At 40.7% G+C, this 21,036-nt stretch overlaps 1 protein-coding gene across 15 annotated transcripts in view; it reads left to right on the top strand.

Annotated features, from left to right (window-relative positions):
- dtna (dystrobrevin, alpha) overlaps positions 1–21,036 on the top strand; it is a 201,165-nt gene that overhangs the window by 11,760 nt on the left and 168,369 nt on the right. Inside the window, exon 1 of one of the 15 annotated variants that reach the window (XM_060823510.1) lies at positions 3,132–3,190. The exons of the other annotated variants lie outside the window; for them this stretch is intronic. The gene's annotated coding sequence lies outside the window, so the exon portion shown is untranslated. Of the gene's footprint in view, positions 1–3,131; positions 3,191–21,036 lie in introns of those variants that run through there. 15 annotated transcript variants of the gene reach the window in all.

Genomic DNA, 21,036 nt, shown 5'->3' with positions numbered 1-21,036 from the left:
TCTCTGGGAAAGCAAATTGATGGACAGCATACTTATTCAGTAGTGAATCTAACTATGTACAAATTAGCCTAACTGCTAAACCCAACAGTTTATATTTTGGGCTTCATGGGCTAATGCCAAAAAACAGATGCTTGGCCCTGAAATAACTCCATAAAGGCTGGCACTCCATTACCAAGACATCCTTTATTTACGTGTGCAAAGTACATGACACTAATCCAGCTCTCTTAGAGCTGGCTCCTCGAGTAAACAGAACCTCCGACACTCTTATTTATATCTGTCAGCCAGGAATCTCTGAATGGACCAGGTTAAGACCCCCAATCAGGGAACTCATAGTCTGAGGTACAACTGGTTGACTTTGTTCCAATCACTACAGGCCCCTTAATATATTAATGACACTTTTATGGCCTCTTGAATCCCCGTTTACAAAATTAGTCACAAAGAAAACGGGGAACAGTGCAGATGCAGGAGCTGCCAGCCTCCAATTTTGTCAGAGTTTCCTATGACTGGCAGTGAGGGGTCTTATTTTATTTATCTTCAAAATCTTTATTTTTGAGCCAGTAGTACAAGGATTTGCACAAATTCACAGGCTTTGGAATCTTCCCTTCTTCATAAAAGTTCACTTCACTCTCCCTGAGTTCTCATCTCAACATTATTGTTGGTGAAGTATGCAATCCTAAAATATTTTCACTACAATGGAAGTTGTGCTTAGGAGTGCTGGCTCTTCGTTCTGAGTATGCCAATCAATAGAAATTGGTTCTCAGGCTTCTTGTTACAGCTGTATCCTAATACACTGGAATAATCTATAGGTTTGAAATCAGGCCCCAGACTAATTTCTACCCAGTAGAGTCTTTTCCCTGATACCTCACTAACATCACCACCACATCTTAGCCACGGGCCATTGTTTCTGTAGAATCATAGAATTCCTACAGTGCGGAATAAGGTCATTTGACCTATTGAGTTTACGCCAATGTTCTGAAGAGCATCCCACACTACTCTCCCTGCAACCCTGCATTTCCCATGGCCAATCCACCTAATCTGCACATATGTGGACTGTGGGAGGAAACTGGAGTTCCCAGAGGAAACACATGCATACACTGCGAGAATGTGCAAACTCCACACAGACAATCCCCTGAGAGTGGAATCATACCTGGGATCCTGGTACAGTGAGGTGGCAGTGCTAATCACTGAGCCACCATGCCACTTGTAAAAATAAGAAGGGACTGCCAAGCATCAGCCGGGATGTAGCGATTGTAAATATGCCACTTGGTACCGAATACATAGCTGGATCATAGATGGAATTATGGAATAATTTTGAGGCCAGCGGAGTCTTGGCTGCCATAGATAGACAGCTGATGAGACCACCCACCACCTCATTTTAGGAAATCTCAAGAAGACTTATGGGTTACGTTATTAGCTGATGCATAGAGCTTGAGAGCAGGGAAGTTATGCTAAAACATTCATTAGGTCACAGCTAGAGTATTGTGTGCAGTATTGAAAATCACAATAGAGGACAAATGTGATTGCACCTAAGGGTCCAGAGGAGATTTACCAGAATGTTACCTGGCTGGGGGCTTAGATGTAAAGAAAGATTGGAGTGACTGGGGTTGCATTCCTTGGAACGGGGAGATTGAGGGTTACATGATTGAGATATACAAATTATGAGTGGCAAAGATGAGATAGTTGGAAGTAATTTTCCTTTTGAAGGAGGGATCAGTAATGACAGGTATAGATTTAAGGTTAAGGAATGGGAAGTTTAAGAGAGAATGTGAGGAAATATTTTTAACCCGAGGATCTTGGGAATTTGGAACTGACTACCTGTAAGGGTGATAGAGGCAGAAAGCCTCATAACATTTAAGAAGTATTTAGATGTGCACTTTATTGTAGGCCACTCAGGCACATAAGACAGCAAAAGGCCTTTGTCAAGGATCAAAGACTTAGAGGTTAGGGATTCTGGTCAATCAGGGGTTGGCAGCTCTTCTGCGCTCAGCAATATCACTGGGTAGGTATTGGTTACTGATCACATTGACACCCATGTGAGATTGGATTGCAGAAAGACAATCATGGTGGAAAGATGTTGTGGGGGAAGGGATGGTTGACAGCAAGGGCAGGGAAATGGCTTACAGCAGAACCCTTCCAAATACAGGGTCCCATAACCAGTCACTGCAAGCCTTTGAACTCCCTCCCAGGAGACTGCAAGCAAACAGACTAGGGCTTAAGTATTGTACTTCCTGCATGGCAAATTCCTGTCTGCTGTTGGATTAATTGCATTGGCAGAGTGATGAAGTCCTTTAATTACCATTTAAGGGCCTCAATTGTCAGTGTGGCAGTAAAGATATCCAATGGCTTTCCTGCTGTAGATTTAATCAGGTCGAGAGGTTGTGGGATCTGTGTCTTATTAAATGCGCTCGCATCATAATTTGCCAGAGGAGAGGGCATAGAATTTTGACTGTTACCTTGGCGCATCTGCCAGACATTTAGAAAACAGGCTGTTTCAGTTGACAGCTTCTAGTCTAGATTGTTCACTCCAAAAGGACACTGAATGCTTCCACAAGGTAATTTATCAGGAGGGCAAAACTTAAACATGAAGGAGAATGGCTACAGGATTTAGAAGAATGATCTGCATATACTACCCATAGATTTGGATCTTTCAGCCAGGAGACATGTGAAACTAGAGTATTGTCACTCTTAAAAGTTGAAAGCAGGAGTTCAAAAGACAAACTGTTTGAGTATCTTTACACAAAGTGATCATTATTCATTTTGACACATCTTTCCTCTTGTATTGTTACCAATAGATTCCGGTTTTCATTTGGTTCAAATTATAATTTGCTGTATAAAGTAGTTTCTAAAGGCAATTGACTTCCACAGAAAAAGAGCTATAGCTTTGTTTTACAGGATTAAGTTTAAAAAAAGTTTGTTTAGTTTTCTCTAACATGAACAGCTGGATTCACAGCAACCATGGCAACAGGTCACATGATGAGGTGTATTAGATTGCCTGGCAGCAAGTGCACGAAAGAACAGGAGGAGTGTGTTCATAGAAGTCTGGCTCACAAGATGAAGCATTGTGTTTATTTTAGATTACACGTACAGTTAAACGTAGTTAATATTGAATTTACTTGCATAAGTTGCTCCTAGTTAGCTGAAGCTGTATTATTTGGACATATTATTGCTTAGGTGTGACACTGTACATCAGGTAAGAACAAGTGGGTTATATTTTAAGAAACTAGAGATTCAGGCCCTCTCAATAATGCCTTATTAGTTCATGTAGCCTTTGAAGTTGCGTATCTGTGAGTATATAATTTATGTCAGCTTTTAACATCAATTACGTTACAGATACATTGGGGACATTTGCCAGGTATATATAGAACATACGTGCAGTTCTTGATTGTAAACCACTGTGTTTTGTCATTTTATAGAGCAATGTTTTAAAAGTAAAATTATCTCCAGTTTTGGATGCAGTTCTGCCAGTTTATGTTCAAGCCTTTTATTGGGCTTTCATAGTTCTAATGAACTGCCATGATAATTGCTACATGTAGGAATATTAGAGCTCTGTGTATACAATGTTAACTAATACAAAGTAAATTCAAGTTATGATTGCATAGTGAGCAGGGAAATAGGACCAGAGACATAACTGGAAAAAGCATTTTGCAAAAGAACTTCCAAAGAATTGTATTTTCTTAATATGCAGAGTAGTAAAGCTAAGAATACGTGTATGTTAAAAAAGAGCTGGTGAATACCATGCTCTGAAAGTTTGATGTTAAAGAGCTGAGCGTTGATGGACAAGTGGTTAAATCTCATCGTTGATGTATGGTTTTTTTAAGACACAACAAAGCATGCAAATAAAGAGGGTTGTTAATTAAACCTCCAAATGCTTAATATTACTTAGTTTTACTGAGTTCTGCATAACCAGATCTCATTGCTGTAAAAGTTTTAAAGTGCTTTAAGCATTAAATTGGCAAAAGAGCATGTTTATAAATATAGCTGTGACAGTTCTAACATTAGACACACACAAGAAAATAAAGGTTTGTATTTTCCAGGGGTTTGACTTATGTTTCTGTGTAATTCCAGTAAACTCATCTTGCATGGTGTTATTTTCTCATCAAGGTATGTAATAAGCTACACTAGATCATCAACTGGCAAAGGTTGAGATGTAAAAATAATTTGTTGTTGGAAAACATAGTTGAAATAAACTTGCCAAACCTTAGGGGAACTTGGGATTTTAATCACAAGCCTGTTCTTGTGTGGAACAGATGAAGTGCATTTCTGCCGAACGTCACTCTAGGCATTATTGAATTCTGTACATAAGTCACTTTTATCTTTTTTATTTATGCTTAAGGGAGTGGAAAATCAAAAGGGATTTTTAAAATTGAAAGTTCTATAGCAGAGGTATCAAACTTAGTTTGCATGGCGGTACTTATCCGACGTGCTGGTCCATGGTTTGGACTTCATCATGCAGGGGGAACCAAATTTTAAATGCTACTCCCATTTTTTTTTTGTTTGTAAAACATATTCACATTCCTGGGTGTAGCCAAACTGTACTGGACATGTTACGTACCATTTGATGACGACCCTGGTTTTAGGCATAGTTGTCAGATACCTTAAGTCAGAATTGGATCAGTTTGAAGGTGCAAATGAAAGTCCTCCACCTATTTCTGTCCTTCCCTCCTACTGCTCACCTCTCACAGCCTCCATCACATTCCTGATTTCATTGTCTTAACATCTCCCCAATAGCACTCAATCAAATATCAGTATGTCAACTTTCTTCATCTAGATTTTGTTTTTGTTCAAAAGAACACTGGAGATTATTCTTAAGATCATGTTATTTCCTTTCTTTATCAGTGAAAATTGCAAATATAGATGGCAAAATATGTTCGTAAACGAGTAGCTCCTTCAGTATATTTTATTTGTATTCACTCATTCTGCTCATTGTTCTGTTGTTTGAGAGCTCTTTGGATTACTCAGAAGTTTTGGGCCCCTCATTCAAAGAAGTTTGGTGACATCATAGAGAACTTATTAATCCGCATTCATTTGGATATTCTCTGGCAGGAGGAAATAAAGATATGAGGAAAAACTTGGAAAAAGTAGAGTTTAATAATTTTCAACAGCGTTAAAGAGGTCCAAGGGTGATTTAACAGAACCATTTGAATTCATGAAAAGTTGGGACAATGTAAGTGGAAAATGGGGTCTAGATTTTTTTCCAGATTGATAATGGTGTCAAGCCTTATCCAAATGCCCTAGCCTTTGGATCTGGAAATTCCAATTTTTGACATTGTACTTTTGCTGCAGGAATGCAGTGCTGAGTTCAAACAGAATCTATTTTCACCAGTTCTTTAATCAACATTGTGTTAAGATTTTGTGGAGTAGATATAAATGCTTGTAAAGTTAGATAACCTCAATGAAGTTGTGTGAACACCATATAGAGTCATAGAGATGTACAGCATGGAAAAAGCCCTTTGGTCCAACCTGTCCATGCCGACCAGATATCCCAACCCAATCTGAAACTTTGAAAAATAAAGATTGCTTTTGCCTCTGAGTTGAAAAAGAATGCTGGGTAAGTTGGTATAGAGAGTGTAAGGGCAGTGCTTGTGGGGCAAGTGGCATGGTTAATGTAAGTATGCACTATATTGGCACAAGAACAATAAGGGGCTATGTGGATGAGTGGAGGCAGTGAAATGATGGTGTAAGAACATACAAATTAGGAGCAGAAGTAGGCTGTGTGGCCCTTAAACCTGCTGTATTTGATTAGGTGATATATGATTTCACTGTGGTTGAAACACCACTTTTCTGTCTGTCCTTTTTCTCACCAATCAGAAACCTAACTAACCCAGGTTTAAAAGTATTTTTTGTCCCAGTTTCCTTTGTTCTCTTCAGAAGAGAATTCAACAGAATAATAGCCCTCTGAAAACTTGTTTCGGATTGCTGAGAAAGCTTTAAAGTACTTTAAAATATTAAAGTAACTAAAAATATTGTTCATAAATACAATTCAGACAGTTGTAACATTAGACAAACACAAGAAAATGCAGGTTTGTACTTTCCAGTGGCTTTACTTACATTTTTATCCAATTCAAGTAAGTTTAACTTGCTTGATGTTACTTTCTCGGCAAGGTATGTAAAAAGCTGCACCAGATCATTGAATGGCAAAGCTAAAGGTGAAACAAAAATCCTCCTCATTTCCATGGGAGACCCCTTTATATATCCATCCTCCCTGGGTTAGTGAGATTTCTGATTGGTGAGAAAAAGAACAGACAGAAAAGTGGTGTTTCAACCACAGTGAAATCATATATCATCTAATCAAATACAGCAGGTTTAAGGGCCACACAGCCTACTTCTGCTCCTAATTTGTATGTTCTTACACCATCATTTCACTGCCTCCACTCATCCACATAGCCCCTTATCGTTCTTGTGCCAATATAGTGCATACTTACATTAACCATGTCATTTGCCCCACAAGCACTGCCCTTACACTCTCCATACCAACTTACCCAGCATTCTGATTTTCTAAGAGAGAAAGATGCAATACCTCTTCACTCTGGACCTCTGACAGGTTGCATTCCAAAACTCTCAATGATAGATTAGTGTAATCCTAAGCTTTGAATTTTTGTCCAATCATTTTACCTACCTTACTAATAGGCTTAGGTTCACTGAATTGCTGCATTTGATCTGAAGTTGTCTGTAGTAAAGGCACCTGAAAATTTTAGCGACAGAATTTTCCTAGCCCCCTTGCAGAGAGGTGAGACCAGAAGAAGGTCTGTACAAAAGCGATGTTTCAGAATCTTGTCAATCAAAGAGAAAGGAAAGAAGAAGAAAATGTGGTGGGAGCATGGAATAAGAAAAGTGGAGTGAATGTAAGGCACAGAAACAGGCCACTCAGCTCAAACAGTTTATGCTGCTTTTTATGAATCCCTCATGTATCTTTCTAGTTCTCATCAATCATAACTATTTATTCCATTCTTCCTCAAGTGCTAATCCAGCTGCACCTTAAATCCATCAAAATATTTACTTCACCCACTTCCTGTGATAGTGAATGACATAGTCGTCATTCTTTAGGGAAAAAAATTCTCCTGAATGTGTTAATAGACACATATTAACTTTCATATTTTGTGACTTTCATATTTTGTTTCCTCAAGTTATAAGTTGCAGTTCTCCTTAGTGTTGACTCTCCTTTGTGTCATCAATCTGCAGATTTATGATGGAATTTTACCATCCTCAAAGTGGGAGTGTGTTTAATCAGGCAGGAGGAAGGTGGGTAGGGAATCTCACTGCCTTGCTGAAACTCACCTCATTGTCTATCCACCACACTTGTATGGTGACCTTCCTGTCATATCTTCCCTCCAGCCAGAGTGGAAGTACTTGCCACTACGAGGACCTCCTGGGCTGCTTGCTGCTAGGCCCTTTTCTAAAACTCATTGTGCACCAAGTCAGGTGTTGTCTGTCCAGAACTGCCCTGCCTGCTTCTTTTGTCTCAAGAATTGCCCTGGACATGGCGGGCAGAGGAAAACCGATACTTCTCTCTGCCGAATAGAATCTAAAGGTCCTGGTGGATGGGATGGTATAGAAGAGGGCTACACTCATCTTTCAAAACTGCTAGATTAGTCCAATGTTGTTACCAGGGTCATTGCAGTGTCCATGGTCTGGAAGAGTGCTCTATAATTCCATAAGTGAATCAGTGTCATGTGTCAACAGCTATCAAAGAAGAAATGCTCCAGATTTTGGCACTTGGAGGACTGCCATGCACCGGGCATCATCTCAGTCTATAGAGGTAGGAGGTAACCCTGTTGCATCAGAAATTAATATCATATAAATGTATGAGCAGACACAGGAGCAACAGACAGGCTTTTTCAGAGGTACTTGAGCAAACTGACTTAATGGTCACAAGATTCCACCAATGTTGTTTGCACGCTGCTGCCTTTGGCATGTCAATGTTTGGCTGAATTCATGGACAGGTTGGTAACAACCATGGAAAGCTAGGTCCAGTGCTCTAAATGTTCTGGATATACAGACATAGACCCTCCAATGCTCTGTCCATTGCTGTCCACCACCGATGGTGAGGCAACAAGGAGACAAGAGACATTTACCTTGCTCCATGTACTCCTCCTGACAAGGAAACAGGGCAGTGCCTTTCGGAGGAAGAATCACAAGCTCCTATCAGGAAATTCCAGAGGTTGAGCTTTCCAACTCCATCTTGCCTGCTACCTTCAGCCTATTGGGAGTTCAAGCCATGGATGGTGCACCTGCCTATTCAGCATGTTTGGCCCTCTAGCTATAGAAACCTCTGGGGTCACCTGACCAAAGTTTCAAGGCCAGCATGCTCCAAGTGTACAAGCCCCTAACATGGTGGGACAGGGTATCATGGAAGAAATAAGGGGAGCTTGTCAAAGGTTACAGCAATTATCATGGGACAATTTTTAAACCACATATAGACAGAAAGTCAGTTGGGAAAAAATAGTACTTAATTTTATGTTTGTAGGACAGCTTCTTAGATCAGCTTGTTATTGCATCAACCAGAAAGCAGGCAATATTCGATCTGGTTTTGACCAATGTGACAAAATTAATTACTGACCTCATAGTCTAAATGTCCCTAGGGTAGCAGCAGCAGTATGATTGAATGTTCCATGTAGTTTGACGGAGAAGTCTGTGTCGAAGTCTACCAAGTTGAATTTAAACATGGGCAATTATGAGGACATGAAAGCGGAGCTAGCAAAAGTGAACAGGCAGTTTAGGTCAAGAGGTAGATAGATAAGATGCAGTGGTAAACATTTAAGGGGCTATTCCAGAAAGCATAGAATAGATATGACTGATGAATTGAACAGCTATAGCATATTTCTGTTCCTATCTCCTCTAAATCTCCTGCCCTTAACCTTAAAATTATGGCACCTTGTTCTTGACCTTTCGAGTAAAGGGAACAGCTACTTTCTATCCATGCTATCCATGCACTCAATTTTATACACTTCTATTAGATCATCTCTCAGTTTTCTCTTGCCAAAGAAACAACCCGAGTTTATCCATCCTGTATTCACAGCTAAAAAGGTCCAATCCAGGCAACATTCTGGTGAATTTTCTCTGTACACACTCTAGTGCAATCACATCATTCCAAGAATGCAGTGACTAGAGCTACACACAGCACTCCAACTGGAGTTTAACCAAATACGTCCCAGCTGTTATAATCTATGTCATGACTGATAAAGGCAAGTGTACTGTATATCACTTTAACTAGCCTATTAACCTATTCAGCTACCTTCAGAGATCTGTGCACAAGTACCTCCAGATCTCTCTGTTCGTATGAGCTTCCCAGTGTCCTGTCATTCATTGAATATTACCTTTTCTCGTTCTTTCAAGTGCATTATCTCACACTTCATCAGGGTTAAATTCCATCAGCTACTGATCTGCCTAGCTGAACCAATCCCTCTATACCTTGTTATAACTTAAGATCTTCTTCTGCGCTATTAACTACCTGTCCAATCTTTGAGTCCTCCAAAACTTATCATCATTCACACCTCCTCCACATTCTCATCTACAATATATCAATTATATATATCACGAGCAATTAGGGACCCAGCACTGATTCCGATGGTATGCCACTGGGCACCAGTCTCCAATCACACAAACAATCTCTATCACCAACCCTCCGTCTCCTTCCACCATGCTAATGTTGGATCCTGGATTCTTTATCAATATGCCATGTGGGACCTTGTCCAAGGCTTTCCTAAAATCTATATAAACTGCACTCCCTTAACTACAGACCTGATCACAATCTCAAAAAATTCAGTCAGATTTATTGGTGGTAACCTTCCTGTGGCAAAGCCATGCTGACTATCCCTAATCAAACATTGTCTCTCCAACTAGAGATTAATTCTATCCCTTAGAACTTTCTGCAACAGTTTCCCTGCCATTGATGTGAGACTCAATGATTTTTAGTTCCTTGGTTTAACTCTACCCTTCTTGAAAAGAGGAACCACATTAGCTAACCTCAAATTCTCTAGAATCTCCTTTGTGGCCAGGAAAGAATTAAAAATTTGGTCAGAGCTCCTGTCATTTCTACCCTTGCCTCCTATGAAATAGAAGCTGAAAATGGGGCCAACCAGATTGGCGACATAGCTATTGAGCACACTAGGTCCTTGTCTAGATCTTTAAAGCTGAGTCTGCACCCGACACCTGGAGGAAGAACACCTTATCTTCCGCCTTTGGACCTTCCAACCCCATGGCATCAATGTGGATTTCACCAGTTTCCTCATTCCCACCCCCCCCTCCCCCAATATCCCAGTTCCAATCTTCCAGCTCTCATGAACTGTCCCACCTGTCCATCTTCCTTTCCACCTATCCGCTCCACCCTCCCCTCTAACCTATCATCTTTGGCCCTACCTCCATCCACCTACTACACTCTCCACTACCTTCTCCCCAGTCCTGCACCCCATGGGCTCCTAGCTTCATTCCTGATGAAGGGCTTTTCTCCGAAACGTCGATATTCCTGCTCCTTGGAAGCTACCTGACCTGCTGTGCTTTTCCAGCACCACACTCTCGACTCTAATCTCCAGCATCTGCAGTCCTCACTTTTGCCTCATGGTTGGAAAAGTCAACTCACTATCACCTTCTCACAGGCGAAAAGGGATGGACCAGTAAATGCTGGTCCAGCAAGCAAAGCCCACAGACCTTGAAAGAATATTTTAATATTTGGCATATTGAGATAAAAGCTTTCAAATTACATGAATCTTGGACTTCATTAACAGAAGTTGAATACAAAAGCAAGGAAGTTAGCTTAAATGTTAAAGCTCCAGTCAAGTCTTAATTAGAATAATGTATATGATTCTGGCTATCATACTTTTGGAAGGAGAAGAGTCCGGGGTGGAGGTGGGGGCGTAGGTGCAGAAGAAATTTACAAGAATGGTTCCAGGGATGAGAGAATTTAGCTGCAAGATTATGTTTGAGGAACTGAGGTGTTGTCCTCAGAGCAAGGGAGTTTGAGGACAGATCTAATAAAGGTCCACAATGTTAATTTCAAGAAGGACAAGGAGTGACAGTACAACATGCATACACAAATACACAGCACACAAGATCATGAGGGGTTTAGATAAACTAGGCAAAGAATATCTATGCCATTAGCTGATGCAGTAGCAGTTACATGCTAGTTGGGCAAGAGATGCAGGGGAGGATGAGAGTTCAAATTCTTTTTAATGCATGAAGTGGTAATGACCTAGAGCACATTGTCCATGAGGATCTGATTTCATAACGTTGGATGGATATGGAGAAATAAATACGGACGCTTACAAAGGTAGAAGTAGGAATGGAGTTGTTTCACAGAGCCAGCTGCCTTGGCCTTCTTCTGCGGCTCTAATGACTGTCACAATCATTTGTAATTCTGGGTTAGGGACACAGCTGCTGGTTTAGTTCCAGCTCACAAGCCGCATGACATGTTCAGACTATTCCATATTGATTTTTAAAGGGCAAGACCAATTAATAGCAGGGTTTGGGTTTGCAATCCAGTTAAGAACAGTGAGTACTAGTACATTAACAGCCCAACTAAATATGCTCCCTCAGCAAGAAATCAGATTTTTAAAAAAATTAAATGGCCACAGTTGCCTGGTTGTGATCATGGAGGGACAAGTTGTCAGTGTAGTAGAGTGGTTGCATGCACCATTACCCCCATCTTTCTGCATTGAGCAGATTATATTGGCTTGGACTTTGTCTAGGCTGATGTATGGGTTGGTCATATTGCTGGCTGAAAATTTCATTTAGGTTAAGGCCCTGTAATTATCACAAATTGTCTTGAATTGACAGCCTGCTACATCCCAATGGATAACCAATCCAACCACGTATTCCTATCATTCGAAATAACTTGGCTCGAGATTATGGTGGTTAACTAACTTGCAGACCAGCAGAGCAACATTGCATGGCTGCGATCTAGATTCTACATCCATTTAAAAATCTGGTCTTATTTTTATCTTATTCATTTGTGGGATGTGGGCATAGCTGGCTGGCCAGCATTTATTGTCCGTGCCTATTTGCCTTTGAGAAGATGATGGTGAGCTTCCTTCTTGAACCATTGTAGTTCACCTGCTGTGGATCGACCTACCATTTCATTAGAGAGGGAATCCCAGGATTTTGACCCAGTGACAGCAAAGGAATGCAATAAATTTCCATGTCAGGATGGTGAGTAGCTTGGAAGGGACCTTGAAAGTAGAGTGGTGTTCCCATTTATTTGCTGTCCTTGTCCTTCCAGATGGAAGTGGTTGTGGGTTTGGAAGGTGCTGCCTGAGGATCTTTCGTAAATTTCTGCAATGCATCTTGTAGATAGTATACACTGCTGCTACTATGGGGTGGTGGAGGGAGTACATGCTTGTGGATGTTATGCCAATCAAGCAGGCTGTTTGTTCCTGGATGGTGTCAAGCTTGTTGAATGTTGTTGAGGCTGCACTCATCCAGACAAGTGGGGAACATTCTGTTACTCTTCTGACTTGTTCTTGTAGATGGTGGACAGGTTTTGGAAGTCAGAAGGTGTATTACTCTCCGCAGTATTTCTCACCTCTGACTTGGTATTTTAACCACTGTGTTTATGTGGTGAGCCAGTTGTGTTTCTGGTCAATGATAACCCCCAAGATGTCGACAGTGGGGGAATTTAGCGATAATAACACCATTCAATGTCAAGGGACAGTGGTTAAATTGTCTCTTATTGGAGATTATTATAGCCTGGCATTTGTGTGGCATAAATGTTACTTGCCATTTGTCAGCCCAAGCCTGGATATCACTGAGCAGGTTATTGCTGAGCAGGTGCTGCTTGATAGCACTGTTGATGACACCTTCCATCACTTGACTGGTGATTGAGAGTAGATTAATGGGGCGGTAATTAGTCAGGTTGGAGTTGCCCTTCGGCAATGTTCCACACTGTCAGGTAGATGCCAGTGTTGTAACTGTACTGGAATAGCTTGGCTAGGGAAACAGCAAGTTCTAGAGCACATGGCTTCAGTATTATTGCTGGAATTGTCAGGGACCATAGCCTTGCAGTATCCAGTGTCCCCAACCATTTCTTGAAATCACGGTGAGTGAATCGGGGAGTGAGTTGGATTGGCTGAAGGTATCTGTAATGCTGGGGATTACTGGAGGAGGCTGAGATGGATCATCCACCGAGCACGTCTGGCTGAAGATTGCTGTGAATGTTTCAGTCTTACCCTTTGCATTGACGTTCTGGGCTCTGACATCATTGAGGATGGGGATATTTGTGGAGCCGCTGCCTCCAGCCAGTTGTCCATTCATGACTGGATGTGGCAGAGCTCCAGAGCTTAAATCCGATCCATTGGTTGTGAGATCACTAAACTCTGTCTATCACTTGTTGCTTATATTATTTGGCATGCAAGTAGTTCTGTCTGGTGGTTTCACCAGGTTGCCACCTCATCTTCAGTTATGCCTGGTGCTTCTGGCATGCCCTCCTGCACTCTCCATTGAAACAGAGTTGATCCCATAGCTTGACGGTAATGGTTGAATGGGTGATCTCTAGGGCCATGAGATTACAGATTGTACTCCTGCACAAATTCTGCTGCTGTTGATGGCCCATAGCACCACATGGATATCCAGTCTTGAATTGCTAGATCTGTTCGAAGTCTGTCCCATTTAGCACGGTGATAGTGCCTTACAACATGATGGAGGTTATTCTCAATATGAAGGTGGGATTTTGTCTCTTCGAGGACTGTGAGGTGATCACTCTTACTGATGCATCTGCAGCTGCCAAATTGGTAAGGATGAGGTTAGGTATGTTTTTCCTTCTTGTTAGTTCCCTCGCCACCTGCCACAGAGCCAGTCTAGCAACTGTGTCTTTTACTGCTCTCCAGCCACTCTTGGCAGATATTGGAATCCCCACCCAGAGTACATTTTGTGTCCTTACCACCCTCAGTGCTTCCTGTAAGTGTTCTTCAACATGGAGTAGTACTGATTCATCAGCCGAGGGAAGACGGTATGTGGTCATCAGCAGGGGGTTTCCTTGCCTTTGTTTCACCTGAAACCATGAGACTTCATGGGGTCCAGAGTCAATGTTGAGGACTTCCAGGAAAGCTCCCTCACGATTTGTGGTTGTGATTCTTCTGCAAGGTAAAATTACTGTGTATAATAATAGGAGAAAGTTAAGGCTCAGATTGAGCGACAGCTGTACAGAAGTATTCAACCCGCCTTGTTGTGAAGCTCTGTCATTTGGCTGGATTACTGGAATCTGATCTTCTTTGGTATCTTGACTTTTCATCTGCCTCTGTACCATTCCACAACCATCTGATGAAGGAGCGTCGCTCCGAAAGCTAGTGTGCTTCCAATTAAACCTGTTGGACAATAACCTAATGTTGTGTGATTTTTAACTTTGTAACCCCCAGTCCAACACCGGCAACTCCAAATCATGACTTCTCTCTTAGTACTTGACTCTGGGGTTTACCCTTTGCAGGACATAGTGGTGTGGCATTTGCAGGAAACCATAGCAAATCTAGAGATTCCCTCCAATCTGCCTTATGGTCTATCTCCAGCAACTTAATCTAAGTTGCAGAATCACTCATCCTTTGACTCATACCAGGTCGAGTGGAGTAGAGGGTCAGTAACACAATACAATGACACCTGCTAGGAAACCATATATACTTCAATCATGCGGCAGCTGAATACTATTGATGTGCAACAAACAAAGATGCGATTCAGTCCATTAAGACCTTGCACCTGGCAAACTCTGCTAATGTCAAATAAAGTTTGTTTTGTTTATTAAAAAGGGGGGGAAATGTCTTGTCTACTTAGCTCACAGTGCAATAGCTGTGCTTTTTGAAATCAGTTTAAGTGTACCTTTTATGTTCTGTCTTTTTGTAATAGGGCCCTCATTATAAAGGTAGCCGTACTGAATCCTACATCCATTTATCCAAAAGTTGCATTCATCTGGTTATTCATTTTCTCTTTTCAATATACATCGACACAAAGTTACTTTGACAACAAGAACATTTGAACATTCAAAAGTACGTTCCACATCTGAACTTATCGTATTCAGTAGAGTTTGTTTTGAGAAGTGATATGATTACCATATAAAGAATTCACAGGGAGTTCTTCTTTGTATGACTTCTGTGCCAACATTCCATTATGTTGGCAAGTGGTAGAGGTTTTACTAATGTACCATGTTTGTTAAACTATGAGAGTGCAGCTTGTAGACAGAATTCTGCTCAGATATGTTTTGAGAGATTTTTAATGTTGTGCACAATACAACAGACACAAATACACTTCATTTTGTAGATCTGGCATTCAGAATATCTATTCCTCAAAACAAACTTTGTTAATCTCCACCAAACAACCCAGGCAGGAAGTGAAAACTGATTGCAAGGAAAGATTTATGCAGTTTTTGAAAAGCATTACTTGGCATAGAACCATTGAAAAGCTAAAGCACAGAAAGAGGCTGTTCAGCCCATCATTGTCTACAGCAGATGACTGGGCATACCATTAGAGAATTAATTCCAGACAAAATTAGAATGATTAGACAGAATCCCTGTGAATAGTTTAGTGGTAGGGAGGACGTTGCTCCAGCAGAATGTCGGTATGTGAAGATCTCACACCATCTCAATTCCACCCCAGTCTTGCCCCATCACCAATTGTCATTTTAGCTCTTCTCCAGGTCTTCCTGGTATTAACCTAGTCGTGGCTATCTGGGTAAAAGGACAAACAAATGGGTGCAGTACAGCTTGTGAGTTCCCAGTGTGTGGTAGGCTTCCTTATTCAAAAGCATTTATTACCTGATCAATAAACCAGAAACCAGAGGAAGAGCTCTGCTGAGAGCCATAGTCCTGCTTTTATCACTGACTCTCCTTACCCACATCACTCGTGAACCCCACCCATACCACCATCTCCTCCACCTGCTCCCTTGCTGTGGAATCTGTCACTGACAGTTTTATGTACGTTAAAGCTAGAAAAGTTGGAGTCAGTGATCAGTGTTCTGGCAAGGGAGCTGGAAATCAATGTAGAATAGGAAATCGTAGATACCTTCCATAATCTATGGGCCAACCAATTCTTCTTAAAATGTTTATACCCTGTCATTGAGCCTCTCAACTCAGATTTTCATTGAGTTTTGATACATTGGCTTGAAGTTAGGAGACAGAGGGTTATGGTGGAGGGTTGTTTCTCAGACTTGAGGCCTGTGGCCAGTGGTGTGCTACAAAGATCGGTGCTGAGCCCTCTGCTTTTTATCATTTATATAAATCATTTTGATGTGAACATAGGAGCTATGGTTAGTACATTTGCAGATGATACCAAAATTGGTGGTTTAGTGGACAGTGAAGAAGGTTATGCCAGCGTACAATGAGACCTTGATCAGATGGGCCAGTGGGGTGAAGGATGGCAGATGGAGTTGAATTTATACAAGAGTGAGGTGTTGCATTTTGGTAAGGCAATTAACGGCAGGACTTATACACTTTGTAGTATAGTCTGTGGGAATGTTGTCAAACAAAGAGACCTTGGGAAATATGCTGGTTCTTATTTCCTTGAAGGAAGAGTCAGAAGTAGAGCGTGGAGTGATGAAGGCATTGGCACAGTTGCCTTTATTGGTCAAAGCATTTAGTATAAGAGCTGGCAAGTTATGTCCTGAACAGTAGCAACATTGGTTAGGCCACTTTTGGACACTGCGTTCAGTTCCGGTTTCTCTGCTCTGGGAAGGATATGTGAAACTTGAACACATTCAGAAAAGATTTACAAGAATGTTGCCAAGGTTGGAGGTTTTGAGCTATAAGAAGAGGCTGAATAGGCTGGGGTTATTTTCCCTAGAGCTTCAAAGGATAAGGGGTGATCTTGTAGACGTTTATAAAATCATGAGGAGGATGGATAGAGTAAATTAACAAGGTCTTTTCCCTGGGGTGCGGTGAGTCCAAAGCTAGTGGACATTGGGTTAAGGTGAGAAGAGAAAGATTTAAAAAGGTGATTTTTCTTTCATGCAGAAGGTGGTGTGTGAATAGAATGGGCTGCCAGAGGAATTGGTGGAGGCTGGTGGAAGTGTGAACATTTAACATGCATTTGGATGGATACATGAATAGGAAGTGCTTAGCAGGATATGGCCCAAGTGCTGGCAAATGGGACTAGATTAATTTAGGATATCCGTTCGGCATGGATAAGTTGGACCTTAAGTGATATCCTAGGGGTGAGGTGATTTAGTTAGATTCACTACAGTGTGGAAACAGGCCCTTCGGCCCAACCAGTCCACACCAACCCTCCTAAGAGTAACCCACCCAGACCCATTTCCCCTCTGATTAATGCACCTAACACCATGAGCAACTTAGCATTGTCAATTCACCTGACTTGCACATCTTTGGACTTTGGGAGGAAACCGGAGCACCCGGAGGAAACCCATGCAGACACTGGGGGAATGTGCAAACTCCACGCACACAGTCGCCCAAGGCTGGGATCAAACCCGGGACTCTGATGCTGTGAGGCAGCAGTGCTAACCACTGAGCAAGTGCTTCTTAATACCATTGTTGATGAGCCATCCATTACTTAGCTGATGATCAAGAGCAGACTGTGGTGGGGTGGTAATTGACCAGGTTGGATTCGCCCTTCTTATTTTGTGGACTGGACCTACCTGTGCATTTTTCCATGTTTCTGGGTAGATGTGTGGCTTAAGATGAAGCTAGTTCTGAAACCCATCTTTAGTGCTATTGCCAGAAAGCTGTCAAGGCCCATTGCTTCTGCTGTATCCAGCCCTCAGAATATTTGAGAACGTATAGTTTGATCAGATTCTAAACACTGTTCGTGAAATAGCAGCAAACTTTGAGTATCACAAATGAACATGACTCCTCGGAGAATCATGATCAGCCATGATATCCAGAAAACCACCGTATAAGGTGGAAGACTTTACTTATCTGTTCGTATCATTAGAGAGTGTCAATATTGAAGGCCTAAAGGAATCTGGAAATTGGTTTAAGAAAACAAAGTGTCGGCAGATAGGATTAGCTAGGATAAGCCAAAGCTCATAAAGGGATTTTTTTCAGAGGATTACAGGATCAGAACATTAGAACCGAAAGTCCATCAACATCATTATATTTTAAAGAACATTAGTATATTTTTAGAACTTGGATAATAAACTTGCATATTCTGGTACAGTCTGTTTACAATACAATATAGATACTTACATGATACAGATACAACACAAATATAATCACAGACTTAATTATTAATATGTACAAACCTGGCAGCAAATGAGTTAAGATAAAATAAAACATTAAGTTTTAAAATGAGTTGTCATGAATAGGAGGCTCATTGTTAGTTGGCAGCCTGTTAAACAGTATGCCTGATTTTATTTTTTCCCAGGTTATTCTGCTCATTATGCCAATGCTAGCTCTTTGAAAGAGCTTTCCAATCTCAGTCCTTGGATCTTTCCCATAACTCAGCAAATGTCTTCTTTAATATATCAGATTTATTTTTGCATGTTACTATTTGATATCTTTCCAACAGCGTTTTCAGGCAATGTATTCTAGACCATTCCAACTCACTGTGCACTAAAAATGTCAACTCCCCTCTGTTTCATGTCGCCATATATCCTATGTCTCATTTGGTACTAATCCTCCTGCACAGCACTTACACTATCCGAAGACTTTGTAATTTTAAACATCTTTATCAAATCTCTTAACTTTCTTTAATGGTGTATAATCACAGCTTCTGTAGTCAATACCCATTACAGAAGTCCACCATCCCTTTTCCATTCTTGTAAATATCCTCTACATTATATCTCCAGAGTCTTAACATCACTCCTGAGCAGCAGGTTCCAAAATTTGATACTGCAATCCAGCTGAGGCCTTGAGTGGAAAAGAATATTTAGCACAGTTGCTGATTTACTTTGGGCCTTTTTCATACTAATATGAAAGATCATTTTTATTCTCAAGAATATGTGATATAACCTTGCTGATACGCAGTATTAATTATTATTAGCTGCATTCTACCACAGCTAATTCCTAGTTAGTACAAAATGTTCCTGCTTAAAGTCAGGTATGTGTTCCTAGTTTTCTGTAAGAATCAATGCCAGAACTAGATTCACGAGGATATTGGTTTATCCAATCAAAAAAATCTAGAAGTTGAAATACTGTGCCATAAATGTGCAACACTGTACAATCCTAACTGAAATAATTTAGAAAACAAAATAAGTCATTGAATTTAACAGAAATACTGCATAAAGTCAAGTGAGACAGTACTCAATGGTGTCTCTTAAGGATGACTTGCTTCTACTTCAGCTTATGGGTTCTGAGATGACTGATAAGTCTGATATGCAGTCTGCAAACTCTGCCACATATGAACAGGTGTTCTGTCTACATTGATTGCTGAATCCGTTTACAATGTGACCTGTGATCATGGTTTGCTATATCTTCGGTAATATTTTGACACTCCTAAAGCGTTTCAGTAGAGGTGGTTTTGGGTGATTTTAGAGCTTCAATGCAGTGCATTTTGGTGTTACTTTCTCATCCAATGACTCTATCAATGAAATTGTATTGGCTGGCAGGAGAAAGATCTTTTTAATATTTTCAGAAATGTCTTCAAGGCTGATGAGAAGACTTAGGCAATTTTCCAACAGGAACAATATTTTGAAGGCAATACTTTTCTCAGGCATGATAATGCTATAGATAGGGGTAACATACAGAGAGAACCATTCCTGAAAGAGTGCCTCTGTCATCCAAGCTTTCTTTGCAGAATCCCTCAATGATTATGGTATCTTTGACTGGTACACTAAGGCTTAAACTTAAAATCTCCTGTGGCATCCCCACCAAGCAAAATAGTCAGGCAATCTTCAGTTCCTTTAAATTCTGGTACCATCTTGACCTCTAGTGAAATATGTATTCTCTCAGGCATATATTTCCAGAGGAGCTCCATTTCATCAACACTGACGCTTTCACAAATAACCATCTTCTTCAATGATTCTCTTTTCAGTTGGGCAGGAAAATCATCAGTCAATTCTGTGTAAACACTAGCCACAGGGCCTAGCATCTGTGCCAAAGCGAGACCTTGTGCAAATTTGGAAACACTTAAAGGTCTTGCAAACTAGAGACTTTGATTTTAAAGGGGAAAAAAAGACCTAAAAATTAAAACTGAGTTCAATTGTAAAAAGCTACAGAAGACATCTTTAAATGTGGAACACCTTTAGGTGTATAATCAAATGCATGAAGCAAATTCATTGCTAAATGGGAACTGTAGCTTTCTGTTAATATTTGGGAGGGATGAGTGCATTTCTTAAATTATAGTGGGAGAATGTCAGTGATTGGGAATGAATATTTATTCTGCCTTTTGTTTGTAAATCCGATATAAAATATATACTTTCTGATGAAAAGCAAAGCTTTCTCTATTTTGCTATAACATTGTATTTTAAAATTGGCCACTATTTGCCTTCATATAATTGTTTCACCTTTAACGCAGAGTAACGCTATAGGGTGAACAAACCTGTATTTTTGCTGCTTTAGGCAATTATCTCTTCCTGGATTTCGGAAGTTAAATGTTAGTGTCAGACTGTCAGTTGCGGATTTTGGGTTAATCTCTCAACCTGCTTCTATTATCCCAGCAGAGACTTCTGAATTTTCAGAGTAGAAAAATCTGAGGGCTCTTGATGGCAAGAACTTAACTGGTTAACATTGGACATCTGAATGTCCAAGACAGGTTGCGCATAACAGGAAATTACGCATTGGCCCAGTATTCTGTTTGCTGATTCCAGGCTGAATGGGGCACTTTGGAAATCCCCCCCCCCAAGCTTTTCTTTTTTTTTCTTACAAATATTGGAACTGCTGGCCTAATATTGGAACCCAGCACCGATAGTAGGAGTTTCGGCTTCCATTAAAGCTATCAAGTCTTTTACCAAAACCTTTCAAAATAAAGCCCCATATATTGAACATAGTGGAGTCAATATACTCCATGACTGCACTGTGTACAAGACCTTTGCAATAGTTCCATGTAAGTTGGTTGTGAACCTATGACAATGCTGTGCTTTTTAAGAGGTTATTTTGTTAGCGAGTTTTGAGAAGATTTGTAGCTCTGGTTGAGGTTCTGGATGTAGGTTTGCTTGCTGAACTGGAAGGTTTATTT

Source organism: Hemiscyllium ocellatum, chromosome 4, assembly GCF_020745735.1.
Source record: "Hemiscyllium ocellatum isolate sHemOce1 chromosome 4, sHemOce1.pat.X.cur, whole genome shotgun sequence".
Lineage (NCBI taxonomy): Eukaryota > Metazoa > Chordata > Chondrichthyes > Orectolobiformes > Hemiscylliidae > Hemiscyllium > Hemiscyllium ocellatum.
This window is presented reverse-complemented; position numbering and strand designations above follow the sequence as displayed.